Source organism: Sorex araneus, chromosome 2 (genome assembly GCF_027595985.1).
Source record: "Sorex araneus isolate mSorAra2 chromosome 2, mSorAra2.pri, whole genome shotgun sequence".
Lineage (NCBI taxonomy): Eukaryota > Metazoa > Chordata > Mammalia > Eulipotyphla > Soricidae > Sorex > Sorex araneus.
In genome coordinates, this window is record NC_073303.1 from 55936178 (window position 1) to 55954385 (window position 18208).

The 18208-nt window shown below is 54.4% G+C and overlaps 1 protein-coding gene across 3 annotated transcripts in view; it reads left to right on the forward strand.

Annotated features, from left to right (window-relative positions):
* Window positions 1-2390: 2390 nt before the first annotated feature.
* The window catches only part of LYN (LYN proto-oncogene, Src family tyrosine kinase), a 109655-nt gene continuing 93837 nt past the window's right edge, over window positions 2391-18208 (forward strand). For 2 of the 3 annotated variants that reach the window (XM_055126821.1, XM_055126825.1), the window contains exon 1: window positions 2391-2555. The gene's annotated coding sequence lies outside the window, so the exon portion shown is untranslated. Of the gene's footprint in view, window positions 2556-3716; window positions 3757-18208 lie in introns of those variants that run through there. The other variant, XM_055126824.1, reaches the window with a different exon arrangement.

Genomic DNA, 18208 nt, shown 5'->3' on the forward strand with positions numbered 1-18208 from the left:
GTGACTGAGTTCTGGCAGTGGTGATTGCTTCCTGACATCAAGAGACACTTACCAAAAACCAAGACGGTTCTGATGGATTCACTGGTGCCAAGTTTTGGTGTTCCATACTTACTGACCTCTGGATCTCTAAGACTCATTGGTAATAGTAGATCTATTAATTAAGGGCTTTTGTTTGTTGACCCGGTTTTGGTTTGGGGGTAGCACCTGGCAGTGCTACTCCGGGCTCTTTGTTCAGGAGTTGCTCCTGGCCCTGTGATATCAGGAGCGGAGCTGAGTCTGCCTGCAGAGCCTGCACTCAACCTACTAAGCTAATACTCTGACCGAGGGCCAATACATTTGGTTGTTCGCTTGTTTGGTTGGTTTTTAAGCCACATCCAACTGTGCTCAGGACTTCTGGTTTTGTGTTCAAGGATCACTCCTGGTGGGCTCGGGATAGGTATGTGGTGATGAAATTAGAACCAGTGTTGGGTGCGGGCAAGGCAAATGCCCTCAAAGCAATATATATATTGCTTGCAGATACCTTGCAGGTTCCCACTGGGGTCTCTAATACTGGATGTACTCCCAGCAAGGAATATATTCATATTGAAGAAAAGTGCAGGAAACGGGCCCTCAGGATCCTAGAATACTCCAGAAAGTTCAAGACAGACTTCACCTTATGATTGATAAGCCTTTCGTAAGCTTTAATTTTAAGGCAAAAATTTGCTGGTCTTCTGGTGACAAAGACCGCCCTGGGAGATGGTGGGACAAGGTGGATGAGTGAGCCTGGGACGGAGACTGTTCCCCTCACGGGACACTGCAGACCAGAAAAAACTAAGCATGTCACAGTGACTGTGCTCTACAGACCTTGTCAGTATTTGCTATTATTCATACAAAGACCAAATCCAGCACGGCTGCTTACACTCTCATAATAATTATTGAATTGTTATTAAATAAACAAATACTTAATTCTCTTTTTTGGGGGCAGGGGGAGGGAGAGACACACCCTGCAGTGCTCAGGTCTTACTCCTGGCTCTGTGCTCAGGGATCACTCCTGTCGGGGCTTGGTGGACCATACGTGGTCCGGAATCTGGGTTGTCCATGTGCAAGGCAGGCACCCTACTGGCTGTACTGTCACTCCAGCCCCAAATGTTGAACTATCTTGTCCAGTGTGTGCAAGGCTGAGGTCCCTGGGTGCAGAGTCTTGCCCAGAACTTCGGAGTTTCCGGGGCCAATGGCTTTGCCAAGTGGGGTTTGACCCAGGAATCCCATACGGTCTCCTATGCACCGCCAGGAATGATCCCTGAGCACAGCACCAGGAGTAACCCTGCGGGTGTGGCCCCCAAACAAAACAAAACAAAACAAAACAAAACAAAACAAAACAACATGTGGTGTCTGCAGGGATGGCATCTCAGTGCAGACAGTATTTGCCTCAGTGTAGATTGTATTTACCGAGTTATAACAAGAACTGGAAGATGCTTCTTTTTTTGAGGTGGGAGTGAAATAGTTTTATTTGGGGGGTGGGGTGGTGGCTACCAGCTGTGCTGTCTCTCTGGCCCTAAAATAGTTTAATTTAGAGAAATATCAGAGAGAACCTGGGCTTCGCCCGAGGAGACAGTCTGTTTCAGGCTGGGGAGAGGTGCCCCAGGATGTCCCCGTGCCTGCGTTTACTGTAAATCTACACAGGAAACTCACCCAGCAGTGCTCCTGGGCACCTGTCACTCCCCTACGTCAGGGGCTCAGCCCTATGGTGCGAGATGCTTAGGGACCTCCAAGTTTGCACCAGGTGGTGCTGAGTGTTGGGGCCTCGGCGGGGGTCGGGTGGGGTGATGGTGGGGTCGGTTCCTACTGGGGGTCTCTAAAAAACTGCTAACACGCATTCTCTACCACGTGAGCCGCGTTGCCGGAGCCGCGCGGTCTGTGTTCTAGCAAACGCTCTGAGTGCCCAGCCCCGCCCCCCCCCCCCCCCCCCCGTGTAGCGGACCCTCCCCCGCCCGCGGGGTCCCGGGGGGAGCGTGGCCACGCGACCCTCTGCAACTTTTCCCAGGCTTTCGATCCCCCCGGGAGCCCCGGGTCAGGGCGCCGCGAGGCCGGGCGCTCCCGGGCGTCAGCGCGTGGACGCACCGGGCAGGGATCCCGCGCGCAGGTGTCCAGCGCGGCGCGTCTGCCTATTTGGGGGGGCAGTTTGGGGAGTCGCGCTCGGGGTCCGCCCGAGACCCAGAGAGGCCACAGCCCTGCCCGCGGGGGGGCGCATCTCCCCGCGCTCCCCCTGCTGACCCCTGGCCGCGGCCGCCCGACGTGCGGGGTGTCCCCGCGGGACCCTCGGGCGGGCGCGTGTCTCCGGGGTCCCCGCCGCTCCGCGCGCCGCGACAGCCGCCCCCGAGCCCCGCGCCTGGGCCGCGGCCAGCCGGTCACTTCCCCGCCCCGCGGGCGCGGCATGCAAATCCGGGCGGCAGGAAGTCCCTGGGCCCGGCCCGGCCCGGCCACCGCCAGTTCCTCTCCGCGCCGCCGCCTGTAGCTCCGGCCCTGGCGCGCCCGGGGACCCCGCGCCCCGCCTCGCCCCGCGGCCGCCCCGTCTGGTGAGTGCGCCCCGGGGTGCGCCCGGGCAGCGGCCGTCGGGGGGCGCGGTGGGGGCCGACCGGGGGGGGAGGGTCAGGGGTGGGGGTGGGGAGGGCTGTGCTCCCCCCCCCGGCGGCGCGCGGAGGACCCCCGAGACCTGCGGCGGCGGGCGGGAGCGGCCCGGGGTGGGGGGCGGCGGGGACTCCCCGGCGGGCTCGGGGGACTCCGGGCCGGGCCGAGCTGTGACGTCGGCGGGCCGGACCGGCGCCTCCCCGAAGCCCTTCTGCAGCCCAGCCCGGGGACCCCACTGGAGCGGCTCCCCGAGTCCCCCCGGGCCGGGCCGGCGCGCCCCTTTCCCCCGGCCGCCCGCCCTGCAGGCGCCTCCCCCGCGCGCGGCCGCCGGGAGGAAACGCGAGTTATTTTAAGAATCCAGGGGTGCTTTCCTCGGCCGGGGTGGGGTGCGAGCGCCGACCCCCGCCACCCCGGGCTGGCTCTCCGCCTCCCGCTCGCCGTGCGCGGGGCGGGATCCCCTCCGAATCGCCCCGAACGCGCTGCGCGCCGTCGGCGGTTCCGAGCCGGGCAGTCCCCGCCGTGTCCAGCCGGGCCTCGGGTCGCCGGCCAGGGGGGGTGACAGCCGGGCTGCGGGGCTGCACGGCCGGGGCGCGCGTGGCCCCGAGCAGCCCCTCCTCCCGCTCACACCGGCCCGGGCCCAGCGCTGGGGAGCGGACCCAGACCCCCGCCGGCTGCGCCCTGGGGCGGGTCGGGCTCGGCCACCCGCGACTCTCTGAGCTCTAAGTCCTTCCTGCCCGAGGCGACCGCTCTGAAACAGTGTGGCGCCCGGCGAATCGCTGCTGCTCCTTAAACGCACACACTCTGAGGCTTGAATTTGCAGGGAGGGGCTGCACTCAGCAGTGCTCGGGGCTGACTCCTGGCTCTGTGCTCAGGGATGGCGCCGGGCAACGGTTTGCAGTGCTGCCTGCAAGGCAAGCGTCTGTACCCCCCAGTATCATCCCCCCTGGCCCCACTCAGGGACTAGTCAAGAAAGAAGTGATGGGGTGGGGGGTGGGGGTATGAGTTACCCCCAAAGCCCTTCGTTTCCGCTCTGTTTGGTCTCAAAAATAAATCTCCGCAACATCCGAGATCCCAACTGGTCCGGCGGAGCATAGCAGTTGTAACTCAGTAAAGCGTAGTGTCCACACTCACAGCTGTGCTGTCTGAAGGGTGAGTACACCGTGTGCTTGAGCTGGCCCCGTTGAGAGTCCCCGTGTTGTTAGTGGGGACACGGATCAGCAGCAGAGTCCTGAGGGCTTCCTCAGCTAATCTCGGTTGCACCTCACAGGGGCCTCCACGGGCTAGACAGGGCCTCAAAGGAGAGGTTTGGTGACACGTCCAATGTCGCAGGCCTGATGAAGAGGTTCTGTGGGTGGGCTAATACTTTGTGGTTCTAATTTTATTTTGTGTGTGTGTGTGTGTGTGTGTGTGTGTGTGTGTGTGTGTGTGTGACACCTGGCAGTGCTCAGGGCTTACTCCTGGCTCTGCGCTCAGGAATCACTCCTGGTGGGCTCCGGGGACCATTTGGGGTGCTGGGGATCGAACCCAGGAGGGCCGTGTGCAAGGCAAATGTCCTAACCACGGTGCCATCTTCACCGCCCCTTTGTGGCTCCAATTTTAGGGTTGTTTGCGCTTTGCAGCGTTTGGGCCTGCAGGAGGCAATCAATTAAGGAGTTAATTATTTAACAAGTGTTTTGTCTTTGTTTGGCACCACACCTGACTGCTCACTCTCGGACCAGTCCTGGTGATCTTGGGCCCCCTCTGTGGTACCGGGGACAGAACCTGGGTTGACCCAATGCAAGGCCAGTGCCTTATCTTTTGTCCTAACTCTCTTGCCCCGAATAAGCTTTCTTTTTTTCTGGTTTTGGGTCACACTTGGGGATGTGCAGGGGTCACTGCTGGCTCTACACTCAGGAGTCACTCCTGGTGGGGCTCAGGGATCCCATAAGGGGTGCCGGGAATGGAATGTGACAAACGCCCTATCTGCTGCTGCACTATCTCTCCAGGCCCTTAGGCGTGTGTGTGTGTATGGTGTTTTTGTGTGTGTGTATGGTGTGTGTGTGTGTGTGTGTGGTGTGTAAGTGTGGTGTATGTGTGTGGGGTGTGTGTAAGTGTGGTGTGTGTGTGTGGGGTGTGTGTCTGTGTATGGTGTGTATGGTGTGTGTGTGGTGTGTGTAAGTGTGGTGTATGTGTGTGGGGTGTGTGTAAGTGTGGTGTGTGTGGGGTGTGTGTCTGTGTATGGTGTGTATGGTGTGTATGTGTGTGGTGTGTGTGGTGTGTGTGTTGTGTGGTGCTGTGTGGTGTGTGTGTTGTGTGTGTGTAAGTGTGATGTATATGTGTGGGGTGTGTGTGTAAGTGTGGTGTATGTGTGTGTGTGTGGTGTGTGTGTGGTGTGTGTGGTGTGTGGTGGTGTGTGATGTGTGTGTAAGTGTGGTATATGTGTGTGGGGTGTGTGTCTGTGTATGGTGTGTGGGGTGTGTGTCTCTGTGTGTGTGTGTGTGTGTGTGTGTGTGTGTGTGTGTTTAATGCCGAGAGTCCCAAGGCACTCCTCTTGTCTCTGGTGACCGTGGATACCCTGCAGCTGGCCACTCAGCGCACAGAAGCGGTGTGACCCGGACACTTGTTGTGTGCCTGGAGAGGAGTTTCTGGCCCCCAGCACCGCTTCCCGCTGGGATGGGGGCACTGCTAGCTGCGGGGGGGCGCTTGTGCTCCTTCCTCAAGAACAGTCCGGCCGTGGGGCTTATCGGGCGCTTGCTGGTACGGTTGCCATGGGGAGCAGTCCTCAGCAGAGGCTGCCTCCGGCCCTGCCAGAGCGGCCTCCGAGGAGCTTCCTGATGTGCTTATCACGACGGGGCCCAGCCTCTTGGCCGTGAGGGAGAGACGCGGCCCGAGATGCAGAGTGCACCCCACTCCCTCAGCACAGCCATGAGCAAGGCCCCGTTCCACGTCCAAAGTCCTTCTGTCTGTCCACATGGGGGCTCTTGACTTTTGAAAACTGATAAAATTAAGGATAGGTGAGGAAGAGGAAGGTTTTTTTTTTTTTTTTTCTGGCGGGGTGGGGAGGAGGTGGGCTCGAATGGAGTGTCATAAATATTGACAGATTTCTCCCAGCTTCCTTCTCTCCTTGTACTTGCACCGTGAAACTTTGAGTTTGGGCTACCATCATTTCTAACATATATTTTGAGTAATTTCCCAGAGGGGAGAAGCCCAAGTGTAGAAGGGAGAAGGAAATCTGGAAATCTGCCAAGTGAGAAATTTACGAAGTTTTGGAACAGGCCAGTTTAAAGAATTGGCCCTTCTTTCATTGTGGATTCTGATGAACTGAAAGAGCTCTCTCATAATCGATAATAGCAAATTGGAATGATTAGTTGGTAGGTGCTAAAAAAAATCAAGGTTGACAAGGGGCAGGGCCTTATAACGACCTTTGTTCTTCATCCTTGTGCTTTTGGTTCAATCTCTTTCTGAATGCACTTTCTCTTAGCTCTGAATAAGCTGTCTGTATTCCATCTTTGCCACAAAACTACTATTGTTGTTGTTTTGACTGTTGTTATGGGGGTGCTGCAGAGATGGTTGCTCATGTGGTGGTGGTTGTTCTTGTGTTTGTAGTGATCTGTGATTGTGATTGTTCTCATGGTCGTGATTGTGGTTATTCTTGTGGGGATTGTAGTGATTGTGGCTGTTGTGGATCATTGTTGTCATTGTTCTTGTGGTTGTGTGGTGATGGTTGTGTTGTATGTACAGTGACCGTTGTGGTGGTAGTGTTGGTTGCGGTGTTGGTTGTAGCGGTTTTAATGGAGGTGGTAGTATTGGTTATGTTGCCTGGAGTGTTGCTTGTGATGGTTGTCGTGGTGGTTGAAGTGGTGCTGTTAGAATGGTTTTGTAGTGGTAGTGGCAGGGTAGGTTGTGACAATGTGTTTGTAGTGGCTATGGTTGTAGTGTGTGGTTGTAGTGACTGTAGTGGTAGTGGTTGTAGTGTCAGATGCAGTTGTGTCAGTGGAGGTAGTGATGGTTGTGGGTATGGAGTTAGTGGTGGTGGGAGTGGTGGTTGTGTTGGCTGTGGTGGTGTTTGTGTTGGCCGTGGTGATTGTAGTGGTGGTATGCAGTGAGGGTTGTGGTGGTGGTTGTGCTTAGGAGGAGGTGGTGCCTGGTGGCTGTGTGTTGCCGTGTGTAGGGTCTTCTCTGACCTGTAGGGGGTGTGTTCTAGTGCTGTAGGCACACCCCTGGCACTCCCAAGGCCGTCTGGAGAGTCGTAACCACAGCCATGTCACAGTTCCCGTTTGCAGAGTAGTTGGAAGCTGAGCCTGATTCCACCCCCAACACATTTCCCAGCCTCCCTCTTCCCGCCCCACAGTGTGAATGGCCGGGAAGGAGCTGACCGAGGCTGCGCGGGGATGACTGGCCGCCTGTGGCCATCCCTGGTTGTCTCCAGAGTGCTCAGATGCGGAAGTCAGGGCTTCTCGGACGAACTGCAGAGTCGTGGGGTTCCCGAGAGCCCAGGCCGCGTCCCTGTGAGGTGCAGCACTCGGGGAAGACTCTCCCTCGTGTGGCGCAGACTTCGCCTCCTTGCGTCTTCCTCTTGGCATTCACATGTTACACAGACTCTGTGCCTCGCCCAGCGCGCCCCTCTCTGCGCCCCGAAACCCTTCCCTGGCCCAGGCCCTCTCCTCTCCCCTCTCCCCCAGCGGGTTTGTTCTGGCGGAGCCTGCTGGCGTCGGTGGGCGGATGCAGCTTTCCTTCCTTTCGGTCTGGGAGATCTTCCCGGGGCTGGGGCCTTCCGGGGGCCCAGCTCTTCCTGGAAATGTCAGGCTCAGGGGTGAGGGGAACGGAGAAGCTTGCGGCAGAGAGCCCCTCTCGCGGGGGACGACACTTCTGCTTTCCACAGGAAGGCGTGTGGCAGCGCCTCAGCGGCCCGGCGTGGGGAGGCCCAAGAGAGAGGCTGGGAGGAGGCTGTCGGGAAGTGCTCCGCCGAGTGCCTCCGCCTGGTCAGTTGCCTGTGGTGCTGCTTCCTCAGGCTCTTCATCCTCCTCTGCTCCGCCCTGTTCACTTGGCCCTGGGGAGAGACAGGGAGGATGGAGATGGGCGAGAAAAGAGCGAGCCTGGCCTCGGTGCAGAGCCCTCTCTAGTCCAGCCCGAGGTGGCCACCCTTTGTCGCAGCCACAGAAAGGGGTGCATTTGGAAATCCGCGGACAGAGGGGCTGTCATGAAACCCTAAGTAGGTGGGTTGTTTTTTTTTTTTCTTTTTGGGTCACACCTGGCGATGCACAGAGGTTACTCCTGGCTCTGCACTCAGGAATTACTCCTGGTGGTGCTCGGGGGACCATATGGGATGCTGGGAATTGAACCTGGGTCGACCACGTGCAAGGCAAACGCCCTCCCCGCTGTGCTATTGCTCCAGCCCCCTAAGTAGACGTCTTGGTTGACATTCCAGCGATATGATGATTTCTTTATCCAAGCTATAATGTCAAATTACTTTCAACTTTGGTTTTTTTCCTGGTGGGGAGCACACCTGGCCGTGCTCTGGGACAGCTCCTGGCAGGGTGCTCGGGCCCGAGTGGTAGGCCATGGGCTCGGCCGTGCCAAGCCTACGCACCGTCTTGTGCCTTTCCCCGGCCCAGTGTTCTGTAACCCGGCCAACTCCTCGGGCTAGAGCAGTGGTTTCCCAATTCTGTTGGTTAGAGCCCCTGTCAAGAAACATTGTTCTCAGGTACCTGAATGCATATCTGTCTTTATTGAGAGGGGGGGAGGAGGGATGGAGGAAGAGAGAGAGAGAGAGAGGGAAGGAGGGATGGAGGGAGGGAGTGAGAGGAAGAGAGAGAGAGAGGGAAGGAGGGATGAAGGGAGGGAGTGAGAGGAAGAGAGAGAGGTGTCAACAAGAGAGAGAGAGAGAGAGAGAGGTGTTAATGAGAGAGAGAGAGAGAGAGAGAGAGAGGTGTCAACGAGAGTCCCTCCGTCACCCCGGCTTGCTGGCAGGAGCATGCCCTGTGTAAGCCTTTCGTGTAAGGCTCAAAACACAGACTTGAACCCAACAATTTCATAAGCTCCAGTTCAGTGAGGAGGTTCATTGAAGAACTAGAAATGAAAGTACAGAAATGAAAGTACAGTCACACAGTGTTACACCTTCCAGCCATCTTTTAAAATTGCATTAACATAATTACGAAAGATGCTTTTACAGCATAGAACCCAAAGTGACTGACACCTGTTCTGAAATAAGATATTGGCACCCAAGGAAGCCATCATCTTCCAACTGTGCGTTAACTAGACAGTTATTGATATTATATAATATAAAGTTATTGGCATAATATTTGATATAATTATTGATAATAATCACAATAATAATTTATAATTATTATATCAATACTATACTATAAATTCTAAAATGACAATTGATACCATCCCATAATAATCAACAGTTAAGTTAATTAACAATAGTTAATGATTATTAATGTTGGATATTAATGATTATTATCAATACTTATTGCTAATAATAATTAAGAGACAGGTGGATGCCGGTTGTTTCCTTTGGGATGTCCTTGTGTTCCGGGAGGGAGCGCTGTCACTCAGACTTCGGCCTGGCCGTGGGGTGAGCCCGGAGCTCAGCCTGGGCGTGGCGGGCAGAAGCTCAGAGGGGAAGCGCCGGGCGCGAGGCTGGCCGTGGTGCTGCCCGGGCAGAGTCACCGCAGGCTGCCGTCCGCTCTCGGCTTTGGAAGGTGCCGCCAGGCTCAGGCCTGCGTCCACTTGCTCCTGAGGCCTGAGTCAGGCCCAGCCGTGAAGATAGTCCCGTGGGGCCGAGGAAGGGTGGCTCGGACTGCGGGGTCACTGCCCAGGGTCTGCCTGGCCTGATAACGCCCCGCGCACACGCAGCGTGAGGGCCTGGTCCCCGGAGAGAAATGCTGAACCTTACTGGGCCGATGAGGGGCGTCCCTGAACCCTGGTAGGGTGTGGGGCCACACCTAGGGGGGTTCAGGGCGTCCTGCTGGCTCTGCACAGGGCTCACTCCTGGTGGTCACTCAGGCTGGAGCCTGGGGTGGCCACACGCCACGGCCTTACACACTGCCCGGTCCCGCCAACCCAGACAGGCGCCAGCTTCTCGCCTGGACTTCGCTTAGACTCTGCGACGTTGCCGCCCGCTCACAGCTCTGAGTGGTGATTTTACCGAAGAACAAACAGGGACACCCACCAAGATGACCCGGGGACGAGAAAATCCTACTGATTGCCCCATCACATGTCATCAGAAGGTGCATCCTCGAAGTCACCATGAATGGTCCCAAATGATAATGGGGCTAATGGAACCAAATGATGTGATCTTACTCACGCGCTAATCCAAGTCTTTTTGATAGTGCAGACACCGCTGAAGAAATAAGAAATTTTGAGCTGCGATTCATGTTTTTGTGGGGTATTGCGGTTTTCCGGGTGACTCCAAAGAAGGGAAAGATGGTGTAAGGCAGCCAGTGGGTGCTGAGATTGCTCGTGCAGCACATGAATTGGGTTGCTTGGCCCCAGCACCACCGGAACTGACCACTAGCTCCGCAGGGGTGCACGTGGTCACTTGTGTGAGGCCCTGGGCATGATCCCCGGCACCAAACAAACACAGGGCCCAAAGCACACTTCCTGCCCTCCACTCTCCTCCCCCAGTCCTGGGCACTGCACAAAATACCGCAGAAATATCAGTGTAACTAGAATGGTAGTATTTGGTCAAAATAGCAATTTTACAACCACATTGTGTAACCAGATAGAGCATGTTGGATAGAAATGCCGTTTAGTACCTATGAGCTAATGAACTGTTGCATAATATTCTCTCTCTCGCTCTCACTGTGTGTGTGTGTGTGTGTGTGTGTGTGTGTGTGTGTGTGTGTGTGTGTGTGTGTGTAGTTGCTGGAGAGTCAGCCCAGAGCCTCACACATCCAGTCTCTGCTGAGCTGCCCCCAGCCTCTGTCCTGGGTTTTCAGTGGAGCAAAGACAGTTCTAATATACCACAGGCACCAGTCTGGTGGGAAGGAAACACGCCCGCGAGTTAGATGGACGTGGGTTTCCCCCTAGACTCCGGTGTTCAGGAGTCTAGGGGGAAAGGCAGGTTCCTTGTTCTCGCTGACTAGATTTATTTTTTTTATTTTTGCTTTTTTTTTTTCGGTCACACCCAGCGATGCTCAGGGGTTACTCCTGGCTTTGCACTCAGGAATTACTCCTGGCGGTGCTTGGGGGACCATATGGGATGCCGAGGATCGAACCCGGGTCGGCCGCGTGCAAGGCAACCGCCCTCCCCACTGTGCTATCGCTCCGGCCCCTCGCTGACTAGATTTAGCAAAGGGTGATGGTGAGCCACCTCCGGGCTGTGGGGCTGCAGTGGACTGACCCTGCGTGGCTGTCCCCCTGCTGGGCCCCTCGAGGGCCGCCCTGTGGCACAGCCAGCCCTGCTTCCTCCTCCCGGCCAGGAAGCCTGTTCAGTAGGAAGCCTGAACAAGGCCTGATCCTCTCTGGAGGTCTGAGTTAGCCACAACCCCCAGGGCGGCCTTGGGCCAGCTGTTGGGAATCGCTCGGTCAGTGGCTGCTGCCCAGGGAGGGAGGTGGCCCTCAGCCCTGGGGGGGTGACAGGTGGAGAGTGGCTGTCCTGCGTGTCTGCACACAGCACCCTGAAGAGGTTGTGGACAAGCTGCAGGGAGGAGGGATCCGAGGCCGGAGGGAGCGCAGACAGGGGAGAGGGGCTGCGTCTACACTGGCTGTCTACACTGGCTGCCGGGAAGCAGATGCGCGCCTAGCTCAGGTGTCAGGTGCATCTGCAGTGTTTTGTTTTTATTTGGGGGCCACACCCAGCCCTGTTCAGGGATTTACTCCTGGCTCTGCATTCAGGAAGCTGCATCGGGTGGGGGGGGGGGTGTTGTATCTGATGCCAGGGATCGAACCCAGGTCAGCCACATGCAAGGCAAGTGCCCTTCCTGCTGTCCTGCCTCTCCGGCAGGGTTGGCAGTGTGGACTCAAGCTCCTCCTTGTGATTGAATGCACGCATCAGAGCGGGCGCGACATCTCCCGGGGCCCCACCGAGTGTCAGTGGTGCACGTGCATTTACTGGTTTATCTGGGTGCACTCCCATTGGTGTTCAGCAGCTGCTGCAGACCCTGCTCAGGAGTCACCCTGGACACGCTGGGGGAGTGTGTGTGGCACTAGTGGATTAAACCCGGGCTGCCGTGCCTCCAGCTAGGCAAGCGTCCTCCCTCCTGGGCTCGCTCACCCTGAATTCTTCCCAGTGTCGTGAATTCCAAATATGAATTTGAAATTTTGACAAGTTCAATTTCATAGCTACTTAAAAAAAAAAACAATACAATGGTTTCTAAGTGAAACTGATCACTAAGTGAGGATTTAGTTGTCATGTTGTTTGTGGGCCACACCCACTGGTGCTCAGGGCTAATTTCTGACCCAGTTCGGGGATGGAATTGGGATTGGCTGTATGCCAGGCAAGCGTCTGAACCCCTGGGCCATCCTCTCTGGCCCTTAATTGCAGTTTTCCTTAAATTCTCTTATAACTGGTTAATCTTTGTAGAGTTTCTTGGAAAAACATTTCTGAATGCTTCAGAGAATGAATCTCAAAAGTCACACGGATACAGGCGTATGTCCCCAACTGTGGTTTGTATTACACAGCCTTGCGAACAAATGACTTGCCCTTGGGTCCTCATCCAACTGCCAACCTTGGTGCCAATTTAGAATCAGAGACTCTTGCAGAAGGAAAGAATTTTTTTTTTTTTTTTTGCTTTTTGGGTCACACCTGGCGATCCTCAGGGGTTACTCCTGGTGGTGCTCGGGGGGCCATATGGGATGCTGGGGATCGAACCCGGGTCGGCTGCATGCAAGGCAACCACCCTACCGGCTGTGCTATTGCTCCAGCCCCAGAAGGAACAAATTTTGCTGGGTGTTTTATACCTAGTCTTACACAAGCAATCTTGTTCCCTTGAATACTGGGTGTCCAGTGCCCGGGGTCCCCCAGCTGACCTCTGCGGTGGCTGCTGTCATTTCCAGACAGTGGTGGATAGTAAGAGCCTCTTATCTGACGTGCAGCCATCACAGCATCTTCCCTTCCTACTTTCCACCCTTTGGTTCCAGTTCTGCCGCTGTACCTGCTCCTGCACCTTTGAAAATCATTTGCCCTGAGGTTGACCTGGAGTTATCAACCACAGTTTCTTTTTTGAAAAATGTTTTTTAGGGCTGGAGTGATAGCATAGTGGGTAGGGCGTTTGCCTTGCACTCGGCTGACCCGGATTCAATTCCCAGCATCCCATATGGTCCCCTGAGCACCGCCAGGAGTAATTCCTGAGTGCAGAGCCAGGAGTAACCCCTGCGCATTGCCGGGTGTGACCCAAAAACAAAAAAAAAAAATGTTTTTTAGTGATTTAGGTACTGTGCTTTAGAATCACAATTTGTTTTTATTTTGTTTTTAAATTAATTTACCTCAATTTATTTTTTGTTTTAATTTTGGTTTCTTTGGGGGGGCCCGCACACTTGGTGATGCTCAGGGCTTGCTCCTGGCTCCCTCCCCGCCATTGTGCTGTCGCTCTGGCCCCCACAATGTATTTTTGGAGGGTCTTTTTGTGTTACACCCAGTGTTGCTCAGGGGTTCCTCCTGGCTCTGCACTCAGGAATTACTCCTGGTGGTGCTCGGGGGACCATATGGGATGCCGGGGATCAAACTTGGGTCGGCCGTGGGCAAGGCAAACACCCTCCCCGCTGTGCTATTGCTCCAGCCCCTACAGTTAATTTTCAAATGTGTATTTATTTAGGACTGTGTGCTTGGAGGAAAATATAAAAATCCATGAGCACCTGTTTCTCACCCCAGCAGGGTCACCCTCGGATCTCTTCTGGCTGGCCACAGACCAGAGGGGTGACTGGTCTGTGGTGACCCTGGGACATTAGCTCTAGGACCCCAGATCCAGTGCCCGACAACCTGTGTTTCTGGTGGGCAGGAAGCGAGTGCACAAGACGGGCCGTCAGGGAGCCTGGAAGGTGTCCTGTGCGGGCCCCGGGTTCGAGGTCTATTCATTTGAGCCCCAGAATTTGGGTCCACCCCGGCCTCATGTCATCTCCGTGGTCGGTTCAGCTGGCGACGAATTCCGAATGCGACACATGCAGTAGGAAGCAAGTGGCAGTTGTGATGGTCTCTGCTTCCAAAAGAAAGTGGCGTGGGAGGGCTTCTGTCAAACAACAACAGCACCCGAACAACAGCAGCGGCACAAAACCAGAACACAGTTAAGTGTGGGCAAGAATGTGGAGCAGCTCGTGTCCTCTGCCAATACAAATATCAAACGGGGCCGTGGAGTGGAGACGGGAGCGAGGACAGCAGGACTGGCAAAGGCCAACCAAGTTTCCGGGTGAGCTGGCGCGAAGAGTTAGAACCAGGGCAGAGAGATGGTACGGGCTTCCCGGGTGTGCCCGGTCTGCCACCAACTCTGGCACCACGTGACCTACTCCTAGCCCCCAGCCAAGTGTGCAGAGCTGCGTGGAGCCCACAGGGGTTGCCAGGCGTGGCTCAAAGTCTCCTCCACACAACAGAGAAATTGAGGATGGGAACGCAGGCTCTTACAGAGGTGGCCACAGCCGTGCCTAGAACACAGCGTTATTCACACGGCCCCAGATGTGGAAGCGACTCTGGTGTCCTTTAGTCAACCAATGGCAGTAGCAGCTGCAGCACTGGAATATTATCCAGTCTTAAGAGAGGAGAAAATCCTGATGCATGTTGCCAGCCAGACAAACCTTGAGGACGCTAGATCAAGGAGTAAGCCCATCACAAAACGAACCTTGAGGATGCTAGATCAAGGAGTAAGCCCATCACAAAAGGACAGCACGTCTGATGGTCCTTTCTTCTGAGGCAGGGAGACGGGAAGACTGATACATGAGCAGAGTTTCTTTTTTACTTGTTGGAATATTTCCCCTTTTCCAGCTGCCTTCTGGAGTTAATTTCAGAGGCAGTTTCCCTTTTGTCACAGAAGCCTGGCTGGTCTTTGACCCGCAGATCTTAGGTGCTAGCCAGGCCTGACTTGACATTGTAGATTCCAGGCTCTGGCCCAGCCTAGTCTTTGGGATGTAGATTTCAGGTGCTGCCTAGTTTGTAATTGACATGTGGATTTCTTGTGGCAGCCCAGCCCGGTCTTTGGGATGTAAATCCGAGTGCTTTCAGCCCAAGGAAGGCTTCGGTTTTGCTTTTGTATCTTCTTTCCGGGGGGCCTGAGATTTTAGCCTGAGATTTAGCCCTGAGATTTTAGCAGCCTCCTTTACTCGTCTTTATTACTAAAGACGAGTAAATATTAATTATCATTAATATTACTGAATACTACTCTTTAAATGGTTAAGATGTGGGCCTGGAGCTATAGCACAGCGGGTAGGGCGTTTGCCTTGCACTCGGCTGACCTGGGCTCAATTCCCAGCATCCCATATGGTTCTCCGGGCACCTCCAGGAGTGATTCCTGAGTGCATGAGCCAGGAGTAACCCTTGTGCATCGCCGGGTGTGACCCAAAAAAGCAAGAAATAAAAAATAAATAAATAAATAAATAAATGGTCACGGTGTAAATCTTGTGGTATGTGTGCTATCACCACTTAAGAATGCTTTTCAAGGAGCTGGGTTCAGAGGGCTGGAGTGTGCGCTCGGCCTGTGGGAGCCCAGCCCCACCCCAGCTCAGCCTGGTTCCCCGAGCGCCAGAGGGAGCAGAACCCCCCGGGATTTGTGACCTCCTGCTTGAGAGACGAGGGGATTCTTGGGATTGCGTATGAGTCTGACGCAGGGAAGTTCTTGTGTCCGGAGGCCCACACCGGGCTGTGCTCAGGACTTACCCCTGGCTCTGAGCTTAGGGGTCATTTCTGCTGGACTTGGGGGACCGTCGGGGGGTACAGCAAGGGCCTTACCTGCTGGGTTGTTTCTCCCGCCCCCCATGATTGGGAGCTGCCTGCCAAACTGAGGGGTGTTCATTTTTCTGGAAGGAGAGGTTGTCGTATCTTGAACACTTTTCACTGGATGCAGGCCTGTGGTCTGAGACAGAACAGCAAAATGGCTGTGGTGTGAGAGAATAGGAGCTTCTGGCTGAGGTGTCCACACTGTCCAACCGCAGGCTAAAGATGTCCTTTCTGGGCCAAAGTGATAGTACAGCTGGTAGGGCATTTTTGCCTTACACATGGCCGACCCGGGTTCGACCCCTGGCATCCCATGTGGTCCCCCAAGCACCGCCAGGAGTAATTCCCAAGTGCAGAGCCAGGAGTAACCCCTGAGCATTGCTGGGTGTGACCCAAAAAGAAAAAACAAAAAAGATGTCCTTTCCATCGATTGAAGCGTGCAAATCCCAGCTCAGTGCCTACCTCACGGCACCTTCTGGAAAGGGCTGGATCACAAGGCTCTTATTTCCAGCCATGTATTACTGATTCTAAATCGCTCATCAGGAAAGAATAGTCCTAATGGAGTTTAATGAGCTTCGAGGGCATTTTACCCCTGACTGCAGGAGTGGGTGCTTTTCTCTTTGACCTATAGCATACTCATTTGCGAAGGGCAAACCCCAGGAAAGTTTAGCTCAAAGAAAACCCTCCTGTAACCACTCCAGATCAAAAAGCAGAAGCGTGCTCACCCCAGCTCTTCTCCACACAGCACTTTCTCTCCTTCTCTCAGGCTCCTGGCTGATGACGGAGTAAAGGGGCTGGTAACCAGGGGAAGCTTGTCTCTGGTCACTGTGGGACAGTGACAGCCAGACAGAGTTTGGCACCTGGGGATTTGGCTGCGCCCGGCATCTCTCTGTGTATCGCATCGCGGCCATTTGGTTGAAAACGAAGTTTTCCTGTTTTGTGCACTGCTAAAACTGTCACACGTGAGTTTGAGCAGTCTTCTTTAAATACCTTGGAATTCAATTGTTAGTCAAATTAGTTGGCCCTTGCCATATATAGTTTGTTTTTCTACTTGTTTCTGCACAGCTAAGCTGTGAATGCAAATGTGTGGTGGTAATCAGGGTGGTTTCTCAGACCCACATCTGTTCACACGTCCTGCTGTGTGGCAGAGCCCGCCGGGTGCCGAGGAGGAGAGAGCTGGTATTCTGAGCTGACTTCAGTGGGAAAAAGGCCTTCTCTTCTGCTGTGACGGAACAGACTGCCCTGTTACTCTCTGCTGCTTCTGCTCCGGGCGGTTTTGACATTTGTTTTTGTTGGGGGTGAGCGAGAGACATAATTTGACCCCTGGAATTGATTCACCCAGGAAGCAGCCTTCCCTTGTTCATCATCCAGAAGCTGTTTCTGAGTCTCACTGCTCATGAATATGCAGGCCTGTGACTTGCAGGCGCGTTTGCTCGAAAGAGCAGGAAGGTTCCAGATACTCTCGGGAAGTTCAGCTGCTTCTTCAGAGCAGCCGGTTGAGATGCGCATCACTTGTCTCTTTCCCTTGGGATCCAGGAGCACGCCCAGGCCAGGGACCCGACCCGCCTGTCTGCCTGTGTGAAGCCACAGTTGTCCTATAGGCTGGGCCCCGCACTGCTGAGTGGCCACAGAACAGAACAAAAATGTGTGTGTGTGTGTGTGTGTGTGTGTGTGTTTACACACACTTTTTAAAATATATATTTTTATTTTTTTGCTTTTTGGATCACACCCAGTGATGCTCAGGGGTTACTCCTGGCTTTGCACTCAGGAATTACTCCTGGCAGTGCTTGGGGGACCATATGGGATGCCGGGGATCGAACCCGGGTCGGCCGCGTGCAAGGCAAATGCCCTACCCCCTGTGCTATTGCTCCGGCTCCTACACACACTTTTAAAAAATTGAATGATAGAGAATAGCATTGTAGCACTGTCGTTCATAGTTTTGCACCAGTAACGCCTCCATGGTGAGACTTGTTGTTACTGTTTATGGCATATAGAATACGCCACAGGTAGCTTGCCAGGCTCTGCCGTGCAGGCGGGATACTCTCGGTAGCTTGCCGGGCTCTCCGAGAGGGACAGAGGAATAGGACCTGGGTTGGCCGCATGTCAGGCAAACGCCCTCCCCGCTGGTTTTATAAATAATAGCTTTATTGAGAGATAGTTCCCTGAGATAATTTACTGAGAGATAATGCTTTGCCCACATAAAGCACACAGGCAGTGGGCTTTAGTATGTTCAGAGAGTTTCTGTGACCATGTCTACAATTAATTTGACATGTTTATCAATCTGAAAAAAATCCCATCCTCATTAGCGGTCTTCCGCACCCTGGGTCCTCCTGAGCTAGATGGCCACGAAGGTACTTTCTGTCTCCAAAGAATGCGGGTAGACTTGGTTAGAATATTTTGTACATGTTTTTGGATGAAAATTTCTAGTTTTACTGATAAAACTAAGAATTTCATAGAAGTTGACAAGACAGTTGCTTTAGGGCCTACTCTCTTAATTGCGTTTGAGATGGGGGTGGATGAGCTGCTCTTAGTAAACAAAATTAATCAAGTATCTTTTCTCTTTAAGAGCTACTTGAAAAATATAAAGTTTGGGGCTGGAGCAATAGCCTTGGGTTCGATTCCCAGCATCCCATATGGTCCCGTGAGCACCGCCAGGAGTGATTCCTGCGTGCAGAGCCAGAAGGAACCCCTGTGCATCGCCGGGTGTGACTCCAAAAGCAACAAAACAAAAATAAAGTTTCCGTCCACTAGACTCCT